Raw genomic sequence first — 19,093 nt, forward strand, 5'->3', positions numbered from 1 at the left:
AGTTGTATGTTTTCAGGTTATTTATTCTATGGTCTACTCCAAGATCTTATGCCTTTCAGCATAGAACAGGAGCATAAGAAGCAGCTTAACTCCTTCTATCTTTGTGATCTTGGATAAATACATTAACTCTTTTGCCCCACTTTATTTATCTGGTTTTATGTTGAGAGGCAAAATAAATTCTTCCCCAAGAAGGAATATTATACTAGTTCTTCACTGCCCCATCAAATTTATCCATCAAGGTTTGATTATTCACCCATCTCTGTAGCCATTAGGATTCAATTGATAAGAGAAGGCCAACCAGGCAGCGATTCTTATTTTACACAAGACTTAGCTAAGAAGCTTGTTAAAATGAAGATTCCTGGCCTTGTACTCAGATACTCTGATTCTGTAGGACTGAGATCAGCTGAAGAGTCTGAATTTTCACTCAGATCTCCCAGGGAATTCTTAAGCACAAGGTCCTGAACACATTGTTGAAATGATAAACTGAAAAAGCTGAAAATAGGCTTTGAAAGCTAATTTTCCATACCAACTGATATAGAGGCAGAAAACAAAATACAATTTTGGGTAACTATAGTGTTGGAAGAAATTGGGGTTAGCCAGGCCCAAGTGGCAACTATTTAAGGAAATAAAACAGGTATAGAAGAGCTTACTCATTGCAAAAGACCCTGATGCTGGGAAAGATTGAAGACAAAAGGAGATGGGGGCAGCAGAGGATGAGATGGTTAGATAGCATCACCGACTCAATGGACATGAATTTAAGCAAACTCCAGGAGACAGTGAAGGATAGAGGGGCCTGGTGTGCTGCAGTCTATGGGGTTCCAAAGAATCACATATGATGTAGTGACTGAACAACAACCAAGTGATCTAGGCATAGCAATTGCAGAGGTTAAAAGAAAGGCAGTAGCTATTTAGACAGTGTACTATGAATTCTGCCAAAAGATGCTTCACTTCAGAAGTCAATGGTTTTAGCTTCACTGCAGTGGAATTTTGGAGAAGGCAATGGCACCCCACTCTAGTACTCTTGCCTGGAAAATCCCATGGACGGAGGAGCCTGGTGGGCTGCCATCTATGGGGTCAATCAGAGTCCGACACGACTGAAGTGACTTAGCAGCAGCAGCAGCAGTGGAATTTGCAAGAAAATTTGACAACCAGCTTACTAAGATGTTGCTAAATGTATATTTCAAAAAGACACTGGATGTAACAAAAACTGATTTAAGCCATGACAATAGAATTATAGGCACTAAGGCAGTTCTCGGGCTTAAAAAAGTTTATAAAAGTAAAATATCTGAATAATGGGAGATGAGAAATCCCACAGAAAGAATGATATAACATCACACACTGGGAGAGGGCAAATGGCAAACTTTTGGATATTGGCCTGACCTAATATATCAAGTTCTTAGGACCCAGGACATCACTAATTTCACTTATCAGAATATGGGCTTTCAGTTCAGTTCAGTCGCTCAGTCGTGTCTGACTCTTTGCAACCCCATGAACCGCAGCACGCCAGGCCTTCCTGTCCATCACCAACTCCCGGAGTTCATTCAAATTCATGTCCATTGAGTCGGTGATGCCGTCCAGCCATCTCATCCTCTGTTGTCCCCTTCTCCTCCTGCCCCCAATCCTTCCCAGCATCAGGGTCTTTTCCAATGAGTCAACTCTTCGCATGAGGCAGCCAAAGTATTGGAGTTTCAGCTTCAACATCAGTCCTTCCACTGAAAACCCAGGACTGATCTCCTTTAGGATGGACTGGTTGGATCTCCTAAAAATAGGAAAATGATAAGATATATTATATATTCATAATAAGATATATGAATTTGTTGCCCAATGGCTTCAGTCAAATTCTGAGTTCATTCTGATAGCCCTTGCTTAAAATATGATGGCTAGTTATTAGTTGGATGATATGACCCACATTATGGTTGTCAATCACCCTCGACCTTGTTCTTGCTCAATGCATCCATAAGCAAAGTAACAATGGTGGCAGTGAAGAAGACCATCATTTCCATTTATCACCTGGACTTGACTTCACCATCGCTAACTCATCAGCTAGGGCTTCCCTGGTGGCTCAGTTGATAAGGAACCTGCCTGCAATACAGGAGAGTGCCTGTAATGCAGGAGACCTGGGTTTGATCCCTGGGTTGGGAAGAAAATGGCAAACCCACTCCAGTATTCTTGCCTAGGAAATCCCATGGACAAAGGAGCCTGGCAGACTACTGTCCATGGGGCTGCAAGAGTTGGACATCATAGTGGCTAAACCACCAGTATTGCTAAGGGTTTAATTGGCAAGGCATAATGATCCATGAACAATTAAGAGGAAATTAGAGAGAGGGGTAGGGGAAGCCATCTACCTGATTGTATGTTCACATGACTCAGTTCTGACCTGCGAAACGTAAGCAGAAATGTTTGTGAAATTCCTTAAGTGGGGGTGGTTGGGACATACCCTTTTCACTTCTTTCTTTACTTGCTGACTGAAAGAATGTATGTGTGCTGTCTTATTTGAGAATATTCAATTCTTCCATTCAGGATAAAGCAAATAAATGAGATATTTGAAACTCATAAGAAGTACTAAGTCTAGATACTGGGTAAGCTATAAAATAAAGGTGAAACTCATGGAGGGTGTTAGCTATAGATATGTGTAGGCAGATAGCTTATGAGATGTAGGCAAATTTCATAAAATGTGTTAAATACATATTTTAAGTAAGTAATCTGTAAAACATGTTTAAGTTACATATAATAAATGAAGTATATGACAGGACAAACAAGAATTTTCATAGGTAGAAAGGGGTAAAAGTTGAATCACAAGGTACAGGTATATCTTTGGGCTAACAGCAGCTGCTGTGGTAGGAAGAACTGTAAAATGGTCCTCTAAATTTCTGGCCCCCAGTGTATATACACCTTTACTTCTGCTGCTGCTGCTGCTAAGTCGCTTCAGTCGTGTCTGACTCTGTGCGACCTCATAGGCGGCAGCCCACCAGGCTCCCTCTTCCCTGGGATTCTCAAGGCAAGAATATTGGAGTGGGTTGCCATTTCCTTCTCCAATGCATGAAAGTGAAAAGTGAAAGTGAAGTCGCTCAGTCGTGTCTGACTCTTATCGACCCCATGGACTGCAACCTACCAGGCTCCTCCACCCATGGGATCCTCCAGACAAGAGTACTGGAGTGGGTTGCCATTGCCTTCTCCTGTGCTGCTGCTGCTGCTCCTTCACTTAGTTATTCATCAAACATTAATTTAGGTGTTATTGTGAAGGGATTTTGCAGATGTATTTGAGATCCTAAATCCGTTTATCTTATTATAGGGGGATTATCCAGGTGGGCCTGACCTAAGTTTAAGAAGGCTGTAAATATAGGCATAAAGATCAGAGACAGAGAGCTAGAGATTCAAAACATGAGGAGCTGATGCACTGTTCTTGCCTTGAAGACGGAGGGGGCCACAGGGCAGGGAAGATCAGCAGCCTCATGGAATTAAGAGCAGCCCCTAGTTCACAGCCAGTGAGGAAAGGGAACCCCAGTCCTGCAACTTCAGCAACTGAATTCAGTCAACAGGAGGAATGAGCTTGGAAGTGGATTCATCCACAGAACCTCAGATAAGAACTCAGCCCAGATGAATCTTGGTTTCTGCCTTGCAATGCCTTGAGCAGAGAAACTAGTCATGCAGAACCTCTAGTATCCAGAGCTGTGACTACTAAATGGGTGTTGTTTTAAGCTGCCAAATTGGTGATAATTTGTGACACAGCATTAGAAAAGGAATACAGCTACTCATTAGTGATATTTATCACAGTACCATTTTGGCCTCACACACGTTCTACCCTACAAGCATAGATAACACTCATAATTGTCCAGTAAGCTAATTAGGGAGCTACACTTGCAGCCAGGCATACTCATCCCTGCCTCTTGTTGATAGAACATATAAGTTTGTTGGTTCCAGAAACCTGTCTGCCAAACTCCCTTGCTCAAATCCTAGTTCTGCTTATCAAAATCATACCATCAAAGGGGAAGAGTGATGTAGTAGAGAGAAAAAGAGAATATATAAACATTATGTAATCAAGGATTCAGTTAATGTGGTGATTCCATCTACTTGCATCCTAAGTGTATGAAACTATTATCCTTGTTTCTTTTTCCTTGTTTTCTCATTCTGTGTTATAAATTGATTTAATAAGCCACATAATTTGAGCATCTTCATTTCATCTGCAGACCTTTTTGTCCCAAAACCTCTATGATAGCTTGCATGTTAGTGTACTTAGAGTTTACTGTTGCATCAAGGAAATTTCTCACAAGATAAATGTGGGCATAATGTCCAGCATGCAAGCAGCCATTTTGGTCGCATGAGGCACAAGGTCCATGCTCAGGATGGTGTTGCTCTCAGATAGAAGGAGAAACAATTTAAAAGGAGCCTGCATTCCTTACATAATGATGGGGTGTGACAGCCCTGAATTGCCTATGTTTTATGTATGAGAGAAATAAACTTGTATCTTTAAAAAGTGTCAGTATTATTGATTTTTCATCACTAACAAAACTAGCTGAGCCTAACTTTAATTTATGCAGTAACATTTCATGTTTCCTCCACTATGTCTAATAATTGGTTTTTAAACCAATCTTTAGTTGTGGCATGCAGGATCTTTAGTGATGACACTCAAACGCTTAGTTGTGGCATGTGGGCTCTAGTTCCATGACCAGGGATTGAACCTGGGCTCTCTGGATTGGGAGTGCAGGATCTTGGCCACTGGACCACCAGAGAAGTTCCCCCTACCCACCCCACTGTCATCTTTTAACTCAAGCCCTGCTCAGGGAAGCTACCTTGAATTGCATTCCAGATCAGTGATTAGATGAGGGTAGGTATGTGATTGGAGGGAAGCTAGTTTACATCCTATGAGATGACCAGTTAAAAATGTGATTGTAAACATCTAAGACAAACACCCTAGCTTCCTCTGTAATTTGGACTATGGAGTTTGAAATGTGGAGGTTACCAGTTAGCAGAGAGTTTTGGGTTTAACATTCTAGGGTGGGGCCTGAGGCTTTTTTTTTTTTTTTTAATATTAGCTTTATACTAGTCCCTATTTGTTTCCTAATTGGAGATCTCAGTTGTATTGAAAAGATTATGGTATACTGAGTCAAGTATTTAAATCTCATTCCTACTACTTACTAACTTTTTCAGGTAATGTCTCTGATCTGTAATATCCTCCACTATGAAGAGTATGTCTGCCTACCAGGGTTGTAAAGATTACATGACAAAAAATATTTAAAATACCTGGCACATACTAGGCACACTGGAAACCTTCAATAAATGGAATGTAGTAGGTACTTTACTGATATCATACAATATTTGTCTTTCTCTGTCTGACTTACTTCACTCAGCATGACAATTTCTAAGTCCATTCATGTTGCTGCAAATGGCATTACTTCATTCTTTTTACTGGCTGAGTAATATCCCATCATATAGATGTACCACATCTTCTTTATCCATTCCTCATTGATGGACATTTCAGTTGCTATCATGTCTTGGCTGTTGTAAACAGTGCTGCAATGAACATTGAGGTGCATGTATCCTTTCAGATCATGTTTTTCTTTGGATATATGCATTATCTGGGTAATCTAGAGGTCTGTTTTTAAAGGCTATATCTTTCCTTCATATTTGCAAGTCTCATTTTTAAAAAATTGTATGTTGAATATTGTATATCCAAAAACTTATGGGAACTGAAATATTGTTTTTATCCCAGAGAGTTCGTATCTTTTCCACTGTCAGGAAGTTAGATTGAGAGGCATTGGTTTGATCCAATTGGGATTATGCTCAGTTGGGTTTAAAGTGAAAGTGAAGTCGCTCAGTTGTGTCTGACTCTTTACTACCCCGTGGACTGTAGCCCACCAGGCTCCTCCTTCCATAGGATTCTCCAGGCAAGAATACTGGAGTGGGTTGCCATTTCCTTCTCCAGGGGATCTTCCCTACCCAGGGATTGAACCCAGGTCTCCTGCATTGTGGGCAGACGCAGGTAGATGCTTTAACCTCTGAGCCACCAGGGAAGCCCACTGTTGGGTTCGGATTATTACAAATTTATTTTGTTTGAGTTCGCCTCAGTTTTCAAGTATCTTGAGCGTGAAACTTGGAGTTGTCTCCTGTGTGTATAGCATATCCATTCCTCTAGTAGGACTTTGAGATTAGGCATTGCGAGACTGGCTACATCTTACTGGGAAGCAAACTCCTACAATTAACAAATTTATACTTGCTTTTGAAGACAATTTGGAAAATAATTCCAAATAAAAAGACAAAACTCAATCAAAGTACCATCACTTCAATTAAATTTCATCATTATTTTGATGTATTTTCTTACAGAAATTATACTGGGGTTTAATAGCTTATAATTGTCTCCTTATTTAATTGAAATACTAAAAATAAATGTGTACTTTGATTGAGGGTGAGACTACCTAAGAAATATTTTTTTTTGGTCAAAACCTAAAGGAAAATAATATTTATAATGAGACTGCTTGCTTTTACATTTTGTCCAATTTTCTCTGAGAAGGAGACATCCACACTTTTGCATTCTTGCAAGATCATTAGTGTGGTAAAGTCAATTCAGAGTGGCTTCTTAAATTATTATTCTCAGAATTTTTGTTGGGAGTTGTGTGCTGTGCCTATAGTTCCTTTAAACAAATCTGCTTAACTAATACCCAAACCTTCTAATTTTGGAGGTATTAATTTTGGTTAATCTCTTAGGTAAATAGGCCTATAACTGTCAGTAGCTTTTCTAAAAGGACACATAGGTCATATATTTTCTGAACTTTTGAGTATCTAAGAATAAATTTGTTATTTACTTTTTTACATTAAAGACAATTTAAACAAATTCTAATGTCCCATCCTTTCCCCTCTCAAAACTATTATGATATTGCTCAATTAAGTATTTGGTATTAATACAACAGAGGAGAAATCTGATGTCAATTTGATTTTTGCTCCTTGAAATATAACGTTTTTTATCTCTATTCTTTATCCACCCACCAAAGACTCACCCATGGCATATATACCTTCTTAAGCTCCTCTCAAGCTAAAGGTTATAGGATTTTTATCTTGCCTATTAGTCAAATATGCTGATAAAATGTTTTAAAATACAGGTTTCTTTTTTATTAATACCATTTGAAATGTACTTCAGAAGCCTGAAGTGAAGCACTGGCCATTGCTCTCTAAAGGTCATCTTAGTCAAAATTGGTGAACAAAGAGGTCAAATATTGACCTTGTCAACTTCCAGATGGTCCTCACTCTCCTTCACTTCACCTTGTCTTCCTATCTGTGAAACCTGTTGATGAGCAACAGACACTTGGTTAGGACACAGAAGCCATAGCTAACTACACAGAGGCAATAGCTTTCCCTTTGCAGTCCCACTTAGGCAGCTATACAACCCTTACTTTTCAGAGAAGTTAGTTAGTGACTCCTTCTCTGTTCCTTCAACTAGCCTTCTCTAGCTGTTATTTTGCTAGCTTCTACTACACGTGTAGAAGGTTTAAATCATATAGAATCTCTTACTTCACAAGACTCATTTAGATCTTAACTTCTCTTATTTAATACTAACTGATATTTCTATTGGTACTAACAATTGGTTCCAGGGAACAGAAACAAAATGATGGGACTTTTGAACTGATTCTCTGATCTGCCTAAATTTGGGATTAAGGACCCTGTTGCCAGTAATAAAATGGTAGCCTATTGCATGAAGTGGGCAAGATACTTAAATTATAACACATTGTCATGAGCAATCAATGGCCTATAGAAATAGCTGTTACCATAGATTATCTCATGGGAAAAACAATAGTGTTGGCTGATTGCTTCCAGAGGCACTGTAGAACTTGAAGAACAAAAATTATCAATTCAGAACCTTAAATTTCCAGCTTTATATCCAGATAAGGAACAAGATGGCTTCTATGACTGCCCTAAAATAAACCTCTATCTCTTTTATCTGCAAAGTGTCAAGGTTTCTGACCAAGTCCAAAGTCTAGATGTGTGAGTGGCTAAGTTACAATGCAGATTAAAATTATAACATCAAATGGTCTCTTTATTAATGTTAGCACTTTGATTAGGAGGAGTGAGAGAATTGGGGCTGGAACATAGAGAAGACTCCAATTAGGCTAAGAACCCACATTTTATGAAGCATCTTTTGCATCAGAAACAGCCTTTTGTATTGTCTTTGTTAGTTACTTTTCTTTTGTCTGAAGGACCAGTAACGACCTTTCCTGAATTGTTTGCTTAATAGGGTCCAATGATCCACGGAATGGGCTTGGAAGGTGTCCCTTCCAAAATAAAGTGCAAGTTGTTTCATTTGATCCCTTCTACTAGTAAGAAAGGGACAGGATGCCTTTTGTGTCGCTTTGGATTTTAGAGACAAGTTAAGCTACTACTAAAAGATGCTTATTCCTTGGAAGGAAAGTTATGACCAACCTAGATAGCATATTGAAAAAGAGAGACATTACTTTGCCAACAAAGGTCTGTCTAGTCAAGGCTATGGTTTTTTCAGTGGTCATGTATGGATGTGAGAGTTGGACTGTGAAGAAAGCTGAGCGCTGAAGAATTGATGCTTTTGAACTATGGTGTTGGAGAAGACTCTTGAGAGTCCCTTGGACTGCAAGGAGATCCAACCAGTCCATTCTAAAGGAGATGAGCCCTGGGATTTCTTTGGAAGGAATGATGCTAAAGCTGAAAGTCCAGTACTTTGGCCACCTCATGCGAAGAGTTGACTTATTGGAAAAGACTCTGATGCTGGGAGGGATTGGGGGCAGGGGGAGAAGGGAATGACAGAGGATGAGATGGCTGGAGGGCATCACTGACTTGATGGACGTGAGTTTGAGTGAACTCTGGGAGTTGGTGATGGACAGGGAGGCCTGGCGTGCTGTGATTCATGGGGTCACAAAGAGTCTGACACGACTGAGTGAACTGAACTGAACTGATGATGCACTTACTGGATAACCCAAAGCCTGCTGGTTTGATATGGATCCTGGAAGAACCTCAGCATCAGATCTAGTCTTCTGCACAATCTGTTCTGTCATTTGGGCCATATAACTCAGCAGATATGATTATGCTTGTGCTTTCTTTGGTAGATAGGGCTACTATATGGAGCCTCTGGCTGACTCCTATAGGATTTTGAGGCAGAAGTACACTATCTTCTGTGGATGACTACTGTCCTTTGAGAAATAGCTTCTGTCCCACTATAGGTCCTAATACAGACTGACAGCTTGACCACAAGCCACTAAGTTACCATGTAACCTCAGTTGCCTGTCATGAACTGAGTATTGTACGATACATAGAAGCATAAAATTAAGTATGCATAGCAGCATTCTATCATCAGTATAGATCGGTCTTGAGAAATTCGTACTGGAAGTAGTAAGTTGTATGAGTCTGCTTCTGTTTTCTGCTACACTTCTTCTCTCTTTTGCACCTGTGAATACATGGGGACTTCCTATAACTAAGAAAAATTCGGGTGGGCCTGGATTAAAGATGGTTCTGAATTATATACTGGCATCATTTGAAACTGGATGGCTACAGTACCACAGTCACACTCTGGAGTAGACTTGAAGAATATGGGTGAAGGAAAAACCTCATTTGGTGGGATTTCAACTGGTACATTCAGTTGTCTACTGTATCAGGACCAAAGAGTTGGTTAGAAGTATGGATCTATATTTATTAATGGGCATTTGCTGGTATCTGGCTGGATGGTCAGGGACAAAACAGAATTTGAAGACTGATGACACAGCAGTTTGGGGTAGAGGTATGTGAATGGACCCCTCCAAATGAGCACAGAGTATGGAGATATTTGTATTCCTTGTGAATATCACCTAAGAACAACCTCAGCAAAAGAGTACATTTAAAATAAGGCAGAAAAGATGACCCATTCTATAGATATTAGGCATCATTTTTCCTCAGATATCCCTCTCCTTGACAAATGGGGTTTTGCACAAAGTGGTCATGTGGTCAGGGACGGAGATTATGCATGGACTTAACAACATGGCTTTCCATGAACCAAAACCATTGCAATGAGCCCAAGCTACAACAGTACAGACCAACAATGACCCTCCTGCTTTGAGACCATTCCTGGAGATAAGTCTATCTTGGCAGCAGGCTGATTACATTAGATTAATTCCATCATTCAAAGGGTATACTTTGTTCTCACTGATATAGACTATTTCAGACTAATATAATTTGGAAGAAGATTTACCTTTCCTATCTACAATACTTCTTCTAAACCCACCACAACCTGTGGATTTACAGAATGCCTTAAGCACAATATTCCAAAGAATATAATTTTCAACCAAGGAACTAACTCATTTTATGGCAAAGTATGTTGATATGCTTATTTCATAGAATTCACTAGTCTTACCTGTTCTCATTATCTAAGACAACTGTCCTAATAGAATGGTAGAATGGCCTTTTGCTTTAAAGACAAGTTATCTTTTAGAGTAATTGAAAATATTTTCTTTTACCTTCATTTATTTCATTTTTGATACTCTTTAGTCCTTTATGTTGATGCATGTTTCTGACCTATCTAATATTCTTTATCCCTGAGAACTTCTTTAACATTTCTTTTAGAGTATTTCTGCTGACAATGAATTTCCTCAGTTCTGATTTGTTTAAAAGTATTTTTATGTCTTCTTCATTTTAAAGGATACTTTTGCCAGGTATAGAATTGTTTTTTTTTCTTTCAGCACTTGAAAAGTGTCACTTTATTGTCTCTTGACTTGCATTGTTTTTGATGAGACATATATGTTATAATTCTAAGCCTTGTCCCTCTATGAGTAATATATCTTTTTCTCTGGGTGACTTCAAGATTTTTGCTTGTCTTTGATTTGCAGCTATTTAAATATGATATGCCTAAATTGTGGGGCTTTTGTATTTATCCTACTTGGTTCTCTGAACTTTTTGGATATGAGATTTACTCTCTAATTAATTTTGGAAAATTTTTGGCTATTGTTATTCAAATATTCTACTTTGTTCTTTCTTTTCCTTCTGGGATTCTAATTAGGTACAATATCAGACCATTTGATATTATTCCACATCTCTTGAATATTCTGTTCTATTTTTTTGTTGATTCTTGCTTTTCTTTTTGGATTTTAGTTTGGGTAATTTCTATTGACCTACCTTCAAGTTTATTGGTTCTTTGCTTACCTATGTTGAATTTACTGATGAGCTCATTTAAGGCATTCATCATCTCTATCACTGTGATTTTTAGCTCTCCCAGCTGTACTGTAATGTTATTTTAAAAATCTAATCATTTTAGCATGAGGTGGTGGGGAAGGAGGACAGGGATATAATGTTGAGATTAAGCCACAGCTTTAAGCAGGCTTGTAAATATGGGTCTTGGGGTATGGATTTCTTAAGTGTTCTGTCTGTCTTGCTTGAGGGTACAAGCCTATCTCAGATTCCCTCTATCATTTCTTTCGGGTTTATATTCCAGGAATGGAATTGCTGAATCCTATGGTAATTCTGTTTAACTTTTTGAAGAAATGTCAACCTCTTTTCCACAGAGGCTATACCATTTTACATTCCCACCAGTGGCTCAGAGGGTAAAGCATCTGCCTGCAATGCGGCATACCCTGGTTCAGTCCCTGGGTCAGGAAGATCTCCTGGAGAAGGACATAGCAACCCACTCCAGTATTCTTGCCTGGAAAATCCCATGTACAGAGGACCCTGGTAGGCTACAGTCCATGGAGTCACAAAGAGTCTGACACGTCTGAGCAACTTCCCTTTTTCTTTCCAGTAATGCATGAGAGTTCTAATTCTTTTACATTCTTGGTGACATTTGTTATTATTATTTGTTTGTTTTAGGTGATAGCCCTCCTAATTGCTATAATGTGGCATGTCATTGTGATTTTTTAAAATATTTTATTTTTAACTGATTGATGATTGCTTTACAATATTGGTTTGATTTCTGTCACACATCAACATGAATTAACCATAGGTGTACATATGTCCCTTCCCTCCCACCCATTCCCACCCCTTTAAGTTATTACAGAGCTCCAATTTGAGTTCCCTGAGTTGTACAGCATATTCCCATTGGCTATATATTTACATAAGTTAGTGTATATGCTTCCATGCTACTCTCTCCATTCATCTCACCTTCTCCTTCTTCTCTCCCACCTTTGTCCTTATGTCTGTTCTCTATATCTGGGTCTCCATTGCTGCTCTGTGAACAGGTTTATCAGTATCATCCTTCTAGATTCCATATTATGTTTTAATATACACTGTTTTTATCTTTCTAACTTCATTTTGCATAATAGGCTCTAGGTTCATCCACCTCATTAGAAATGACTCAAATGTGTTCCTTTTTATGTTTTAGTAGTATTCCATTATATATATGTACCACAGCTTCTTTATCCATTCATCTGTTGATGGACATCTAGGTTGCTTCCATGTCTTAGCTATTGTCAATCATGCTGCAATGAACATTGGGGTACATCATGTGTCTTTTTCAGTTTTGGTTTCTTCAGGGTATATGCCTAGAAGTGGAATTGTTGGGTCATATGGTGGTTTTATTCCTGGTTTTTTAAGGATCACCATACTGTCTTCCATAGTGGCTGTATCAATTTACATCCCCACCAGCAGTGCAGTAAAGTTCCCTTTTCTCCACACCCTCTCCAGCACTTGTCATTTGTGAATTTTTTTTTTTTAAATTTTATTATGGTCATTCTGTCCAGTGTGAGATGATATCTCATTGTAGTTTTTGATTTGCATTCCTCTAATAATGAATGATGTTGAGCATCTCTTCATGTGTTTATTAGCCATCTGACAGAAGATAAGATGGCAACACCAACTCAATGGACATGAGTTTGAGCAAGCTCTGGGAGTTGGCGATGGACAGGGAAGCCTGGTGTTCTGCAGTCCATGGGGTCACAAAGAGTCAGACATGACTGAGTGACTGAACTGAACTGAACAAAGACATTTCTTTGGAGAAATGTCTGTTGTTTTCTACAGAGGTATACCATTTTACATTCCCACCAGTAATGCATAGGAATTCTAATTTCTTCACATTCTTATCAACATTTGTTATTATTGTTTGCTTGTTTTTGGTGATAGTCCTAATTGCTATAATGTGGTGTGTCATTGTGATTTTTAATTTGCATTTTCCTGTATGCAGGTCAGGAAGGAACAATTAGAACTTGACATGGAACAACAGACTGGTTCCAAATAGGAAAAGGAGTACATCAAGGCTGTATATTGTCACCCTGCTTATTTAACTTCTATGCAGAGTACATCATGAGAAACACTGGGCTGGAGGAAGCACAAGCTGGAATCAAGATTGCCAGGAGAAATATCAATAAGCTCAGATATGCAGATGATACCACCCTTATGACAGAGAGTGAAGAGGAACTAAAAAGGCTCTTGATGAAAGTGAAAGAGGAGAGTAAAAAAGTTGGCTTAAAGCTCTACATTCAGAAAATGAAGATCATGGTATCTGGTCCCATCATTTCATGGGAAATAGATGGGGAAACAGTGTCAGACTTTATTTTTTTGCGCTCCAAAATCACTGCAGATGGTGACTGCAGCCATGAAATTAAAAGACGCTTACTCCTTGGAAGGAAAGTTATGACCAACCTAGATAGCATATTGAAAAGCAGAGACATTACTTTGCCAACAAAGGTCTGTCTAGTCAAGGCTATGGTTTTTCCAGTGGTCATGTATGGATGTGAGAGTTGGACTATAAAGAAAGCTGAGTGCCGAAGAATTGATGCTTTTGAACTGTGGTGTTGGAGAAGACTCTTGAGAGTCCCTTGGACTGCAAGGAGATCCATCAGTCCATTCTGAAGGAGATCAGCCCTGGGATTTCTTTGGAAGGAATGATGCTAAAGCTGAAAGTCCAGTACTTTGGCCACCTCATGCGAAGAGTTGACTCATTGGAAAAGACTCTGATGCTGGGAGGGATGGGGGCAGGAGGAGAAGGGGATGACAGAGGATGAGATGGCTGGATGGAATCAATGACTCGATGGACGTGAGTTTGAGTGAACTCCAGGAGTTGGTGATGGGCAGGGAGGCCTGGTGTGCTGCAATTCATGGGGTCTCAAAGAGTCGGACACGACTGAGCGACTAAACTGAACTGAACTGAACTGAACTGAATGACTAATGCTGTGGAGCACCTTTTTGTATTCTTATTGGCTACTTGTATATCTTCTTGTAGATAAGTCTGTTTAAGTACTTCACCCATTTTTGAACTGGGTTTTGTTGTGGTTATTCTTGTGAGTTATAAGAATTCTTTATAAATTCTGGACTTTTATCAGATTTTCAATGATTCTGTCCCATTAGGTGGGTTGTCTTCTTATTTCCTTGATCTTGTCCTTTGAGATATAAAAGTTTTAATTTAAAAAATAGAGAAATAATTAACATGATATTTTATTAGTTTCAGATATACAACATAATTCAATATCTGTATACCTTGCAAAATGATTACCACAATAAGTCTTGTTAACATCCATCACCACACATAGTTACAATTTTTTTTATGAGAACTTTTAAGATTTACTCTATTATCAATTTTCAAATATATAATACATTATTTTAAACTAGAAACAAAGCTATACATTACATCCCCATGACTTATTTATAACTGAAAATTTGTTCTTTTTGACTCCTTTCACCCATTTCACTTACCTCCTTATCCCACATCTCTTGCAAGTGTCTGCCAGTTTTCTGGATCTATGAGTTTAGCTTCTACTTTGTTGATTTTTTAAAAAATTCCACGTCTAAGTGGGATTATATGGTATTTGACATTCTCTGACTTATTTCACTGAGCCAAATGCTTTCAAGATCCATCCACGGTGTTGCAAATGGCAGGATTTCATTCTTTTTATGACTGAATAATATTTCATTATATATATATATATCTCACATCTTATTTATTTTTTTAACCATTAAATGATCACTTAAGTTGCTTCCATGTCTATTGTAAACAATGTTGTAAGGAACATGGAAGTGCATGTATCTTCTTGAGTTAGTGTTCGAATTTCCTTTCAATAAATACCTAAACATGTAATTGCTGGACCATAATTTGGAAAACTCAGCAGTGGCCACAGGACTGGAAAAGGTCAGTTTTCACTCCAATCCCAAAGAAAGGCAGTGCCAAAGAATGCTCAAACTACCACACAATTGCACTCATCTCACATGCTAGTAAAGTAATGCTCAAAATTCTCCAAGCCAGGCTTCAGCAATATGTGAACTGTGAACTTCCAGATGTTCAAGCTGGTTTTAGAAAAGGCAGAGGAACCAGAGATCAAACTGCCAACATCCGCTGGATCATGGAAAAAGCAAGAGAGTTCCAGAAAAACATCTATTTCTGCTTTATTGACTATGCCAAAGCCTTTGACTGTGTGGATCACAATCAACTGTGGAAAACTCTGAAAGAGATGGGAATACCAGACCACCTGACCTGCCTCTTGAGAAATTTGTATGCAGGTCAGGAAGCAACAGTTAGAACTAAACATGGAACAACAGACTGGTTCCAAATAGGAAAAGGAGTTCGTCAAGGCTGTATATTGTCACCCTGTTTGTTTACCTTATATGCAGAGTACATCATGAGAAATGCTGGACTGGAAGAAACACAAGTTGGAATCAAGATTGCCGGGAGAAATATCAATAACCTCAGTTATGCAGATGACACCACCCTTATGGCAGAAAGTGAAGAGGAACTAAAAAGCCTCTTGATGAAAGTGAAAGTGGAGAGTGAAAAAGTTGGCTTAAAGCTCAACATTCAGAAAACAAAGATCATGGCATCCAGTCCCACCACTTCATGGGAAATAGATGGGGAAACAGTGGAAACAGTGTCAGACTTTATTTTTCTGGGCTCCAAAATCACTACAGATGGTGACTGCAGTCATGAAATTAAAAGGCACTTACTCCTTGGAAGGAAAGTTATGACCAACCTAGATAGCATATTCAAAAGCAGAGACATCACTTTGCCAACAAAGGTTCGTCTAGTCAAGGCTATGGTTTTTCCTGTGGTCATGTATGGATGTGAGAAGATGTGTGAAGAAGGCTGAGCACCGAAGAATTGATGCTTTTGATCTGTGGAGAAGACTCTTGAGAGTCCCTTGGACTGCAAGGAGATCCAACCAGTCCATTCTGAAGGAGATCAGCCCTGGGATTTCTTTGGAAGGAACGATGCTAAAGCTGAAACTCCAGTACTTTGGCCACCTCATGTGAAGAGTTGACTCATTGGAAAAGACTCTGATGCTGGGAGGGATTGGGGGCAGGAGGAGAAGGGGACGACAGAGGATGAGATGGCTGGATGGCATCACTGACTCGATGGACGTGAGTTTGAGTGAACTCTGGGATTTGGTGAGGGACTGGGAGGCCTGGCGTGCTGCGATTCATGGGGTCACAAAGAGTCGGACACGACTGAGCAACTGATCTGATCTGATCTGATAGTTGTTCTATTTTTAAGTTTTCTGAGAAACCTCTAATTGTTTTTCATGGTGGCTGCACCAATTTACATCCCCAGCAACAGTGCACAAAAGTTCCTTTTTCCTCTACATCCTCATCAACACTTGTTATCTCTTGTCCTTTCAATAATAGTCATTATGATAAGAGTGAAGTAATATCTCATTGTGGTTTTGATTTACATTTTCCTAATTATTACTGATTTGATCACTTTTTCATGTATCTGCTTGTCATTTGTATGTCTTAGAAAAATGTATATTCAGATATTGTGCTTATTTTTCAATATTTTTTTGCTGTTGAGTGTATGAGTTCTTTATATATTTTGAATATTAATCCATTATCAGATACACAATTTATGAATCATTTTCTCCCATTCTGTAGGTTTCCTCATCATTTTGTTGATAGTGTCCTCTGCTATGCTGAAGCTTTTTAGTTTAATGTAGTCACACTTGTTTCTTTTTGCTTTTGTTGCCTTTGCTTTTTGTGTCAAGTGTAAAAACTCACTAAGACTAATGTCAGTGAGTATAACATCTTTTTCTTCTAGGAGTTTTAAAGCTTCAGGTCTTACATTTAAGATTTTAATTCATTTTGTATTCATTTTTGTATATGGTATAAGACAATTGTCCAGCTTCATTTCTTTGCATGTGGCTGTTCTGATTTTCCAACACCTTTTATTGAAGTGACTGTCATTTCCCCATAGTATATTTCTGGCTCCTTTGTTGTAAATTAACTTACTATATTTAACATATTGGTTGATTTTACATATTTGTGGATTTACTTCTGGGATCTCTATTCTGTTTCACTGATCTATATATCTGTTTTTATGCCTGTGCCATACTGTTTTGGTTACTATGACTTTGTAATATAGTTTGATACTAGAGACCATTATGTTTCCAGATTTGCTTTCTCAAGATTGCTTTGATCAGGGGTGTGTGTGTGTGTATGTGTGTGTGTGTGATTCTTTGTGTCTTTAGGGATTTCTGCATATCATATCATGTAATCTGCATAATAAAACTGTCATAATGACAGTTCTGCTGCTTTCTTTCTGATTTGGATAACTGATTTCTTTTTCTCATCTAATTGTCCTGGCTAGGACATTCAATATGCTGTTGAATAAAAGTGGCAAGAGTAGGCATTTTTGTATTGTTCTTGGTCTTAGAGGAAAAGCTCTTAGGTTTTTACCCTTGAGAATGATATTAACTCTGGGCTTGTCATATTTGGCCTTTATTATGTTGAGGTATATTCTCTCTATACCACTTTGTTGGGAGTTTTTGATCATAAATAAGGTTGAATTTTGTCAAACATTTTTCTGCATCTATTGAGCTGATCATAATTTTTATCCTTCATTTTATTAATGTGGTATATCATACTGATTGATTTACAGGTATTAAACTATCCTTCAGTTCAGTTCAGTTCAGTCGCTCAGTCGTGTTCAACTCCTTGAAACCCAATGAACCGTAGCAGGCCAGGCCTCCCTGTCCATCACCAACTCCCGGAGCCCACCCAAACCCATGTCCATTGAGTCAGTGATGCCATCCAACCATCTCATTCTCTGTCTTTCCCTTTTCCTCCCACGTTCAATCTTTTCCAGCATCAGGGTCTTTTTAAATGAGTCAGCTCTTCACATCAGGTGGCCAAAGTATTGGAGTTTCAGCTTCAACATCAGTCCTTCAAATGAACACCCAGGACTGATCTCCTTTAGGATGGACTGGTTGGATCTTGAACTATCCTTACATCCATGAAATAAGTCCCACTTTATCTTGGTGTACCATTCTTTTGATGTATTGTTTGCTAATTGAATTCTGTTTGTTAATATTTTGTTGAGGATTTTTCATCTATGTTCATTAGGAATACTGGTCTGTTATTTTCTTTTCTGGTGGCATCCTTTCCTGGGTTTGGTATCAAGATAATGCTGTCCTCCTAAAATGAGTTTGTTTCTTCCTCTTCCATTTTTTTTGGAAGATTTTGAAGAGAATTTGGTATTAGCTTGCTTTTAAATGTCTGGTAGAATTCACCAGTGAAACCATCTGGTCCTAGCCTTTTGTTGCTCGGAAATTTTTGATTACCAATTCAGTCTCCTTACTGGTTAATTGGTGCATTCAGATTTTCTATTTTTTTATGCTTCAGTCTTGGTAGGTTATACATTTCTAGGAATTTATCCATTTCTCCTAGGCTGTCCAATTTGTTAATGTATAATTGTTCATAGTAGTGTCTTATGAGCCTTTGTATTTATGGAGTACAGTTATAATTTATTCTCTTTCGTTTCTGATTACTTCAGCAAACAAGCAAGGAGAATCTCTCTCCTCACGGAAGGCTCAGTTCCTTTTTAAAGGGCTTTTTCCAGATGAAGTCAGGCCCATCCAAGATAATATCTCTTTTGGTTATTCAAAATCAATTTTTATGAGACCTTGGTTACATCTGAAAAATTTATACACCTTTGCAATATTCTATTGGTTAACTCTGGGATATAGTGGAGGACAGAGTTGCCTGGCATGCTGCAGTCCATGGGTTCACAAAAAGTTGGACATGACATAGTGACTGAACAATAACAACATTGGCTGGAAGGAAGTCATGAGTTTTGTCCACACTCAAGAGGAAATGATTACACAGGGTGTGAATGCAAAGGTATAGAGATCTTCAGTTCAGTTCAGTTCAGTCGCTCAGTCGTGTCCAACTCTTTGCGACCCCATGAATTGCAGCACAA

At 38.6% G+C, this 19,093-nt stretch overlaps 1 long non-coding RNA gene across 1 annotated transcript; it reads right to left on the minus strand.

Annotated features, from left to right (window-relative positions):
* Positions 1-1,249: 1,249 nt before the first annotated feature.
* On the minus strand, positions 1,250-3,210 carry LOC129641422 (uncharacterized). The gene is made up of 2 exons (XR_008709322.1): positions 2,346-3,210; positions 1,250-1,759 (listed from the first exon to the last, which is right to left on the minus strand). It is a non-coding gene; the product is annotated as an uncharacterized LOC129641422 (long non-coding RNA).
* Positions 3,211-19,093: the final 15,883 nt, after the last annotated feature.

Source organism: Bubalus kerabau, chromosome 1 (genome assembly GCF_029407905.1).
Source record: "Bubalus kerabau isolate K-KA32 ecotype Philippines breed swamp buffalo chromosome 1, PCC_UOA_SB_1v2, whole genome shotgun sequence".
Classification (NCBI taxonomy): Eukaryota; Metazoa; Chordata; class Mammalia; order Artiodactyla; family Bovidae; genus Bubalus; species Bubalus kerabau.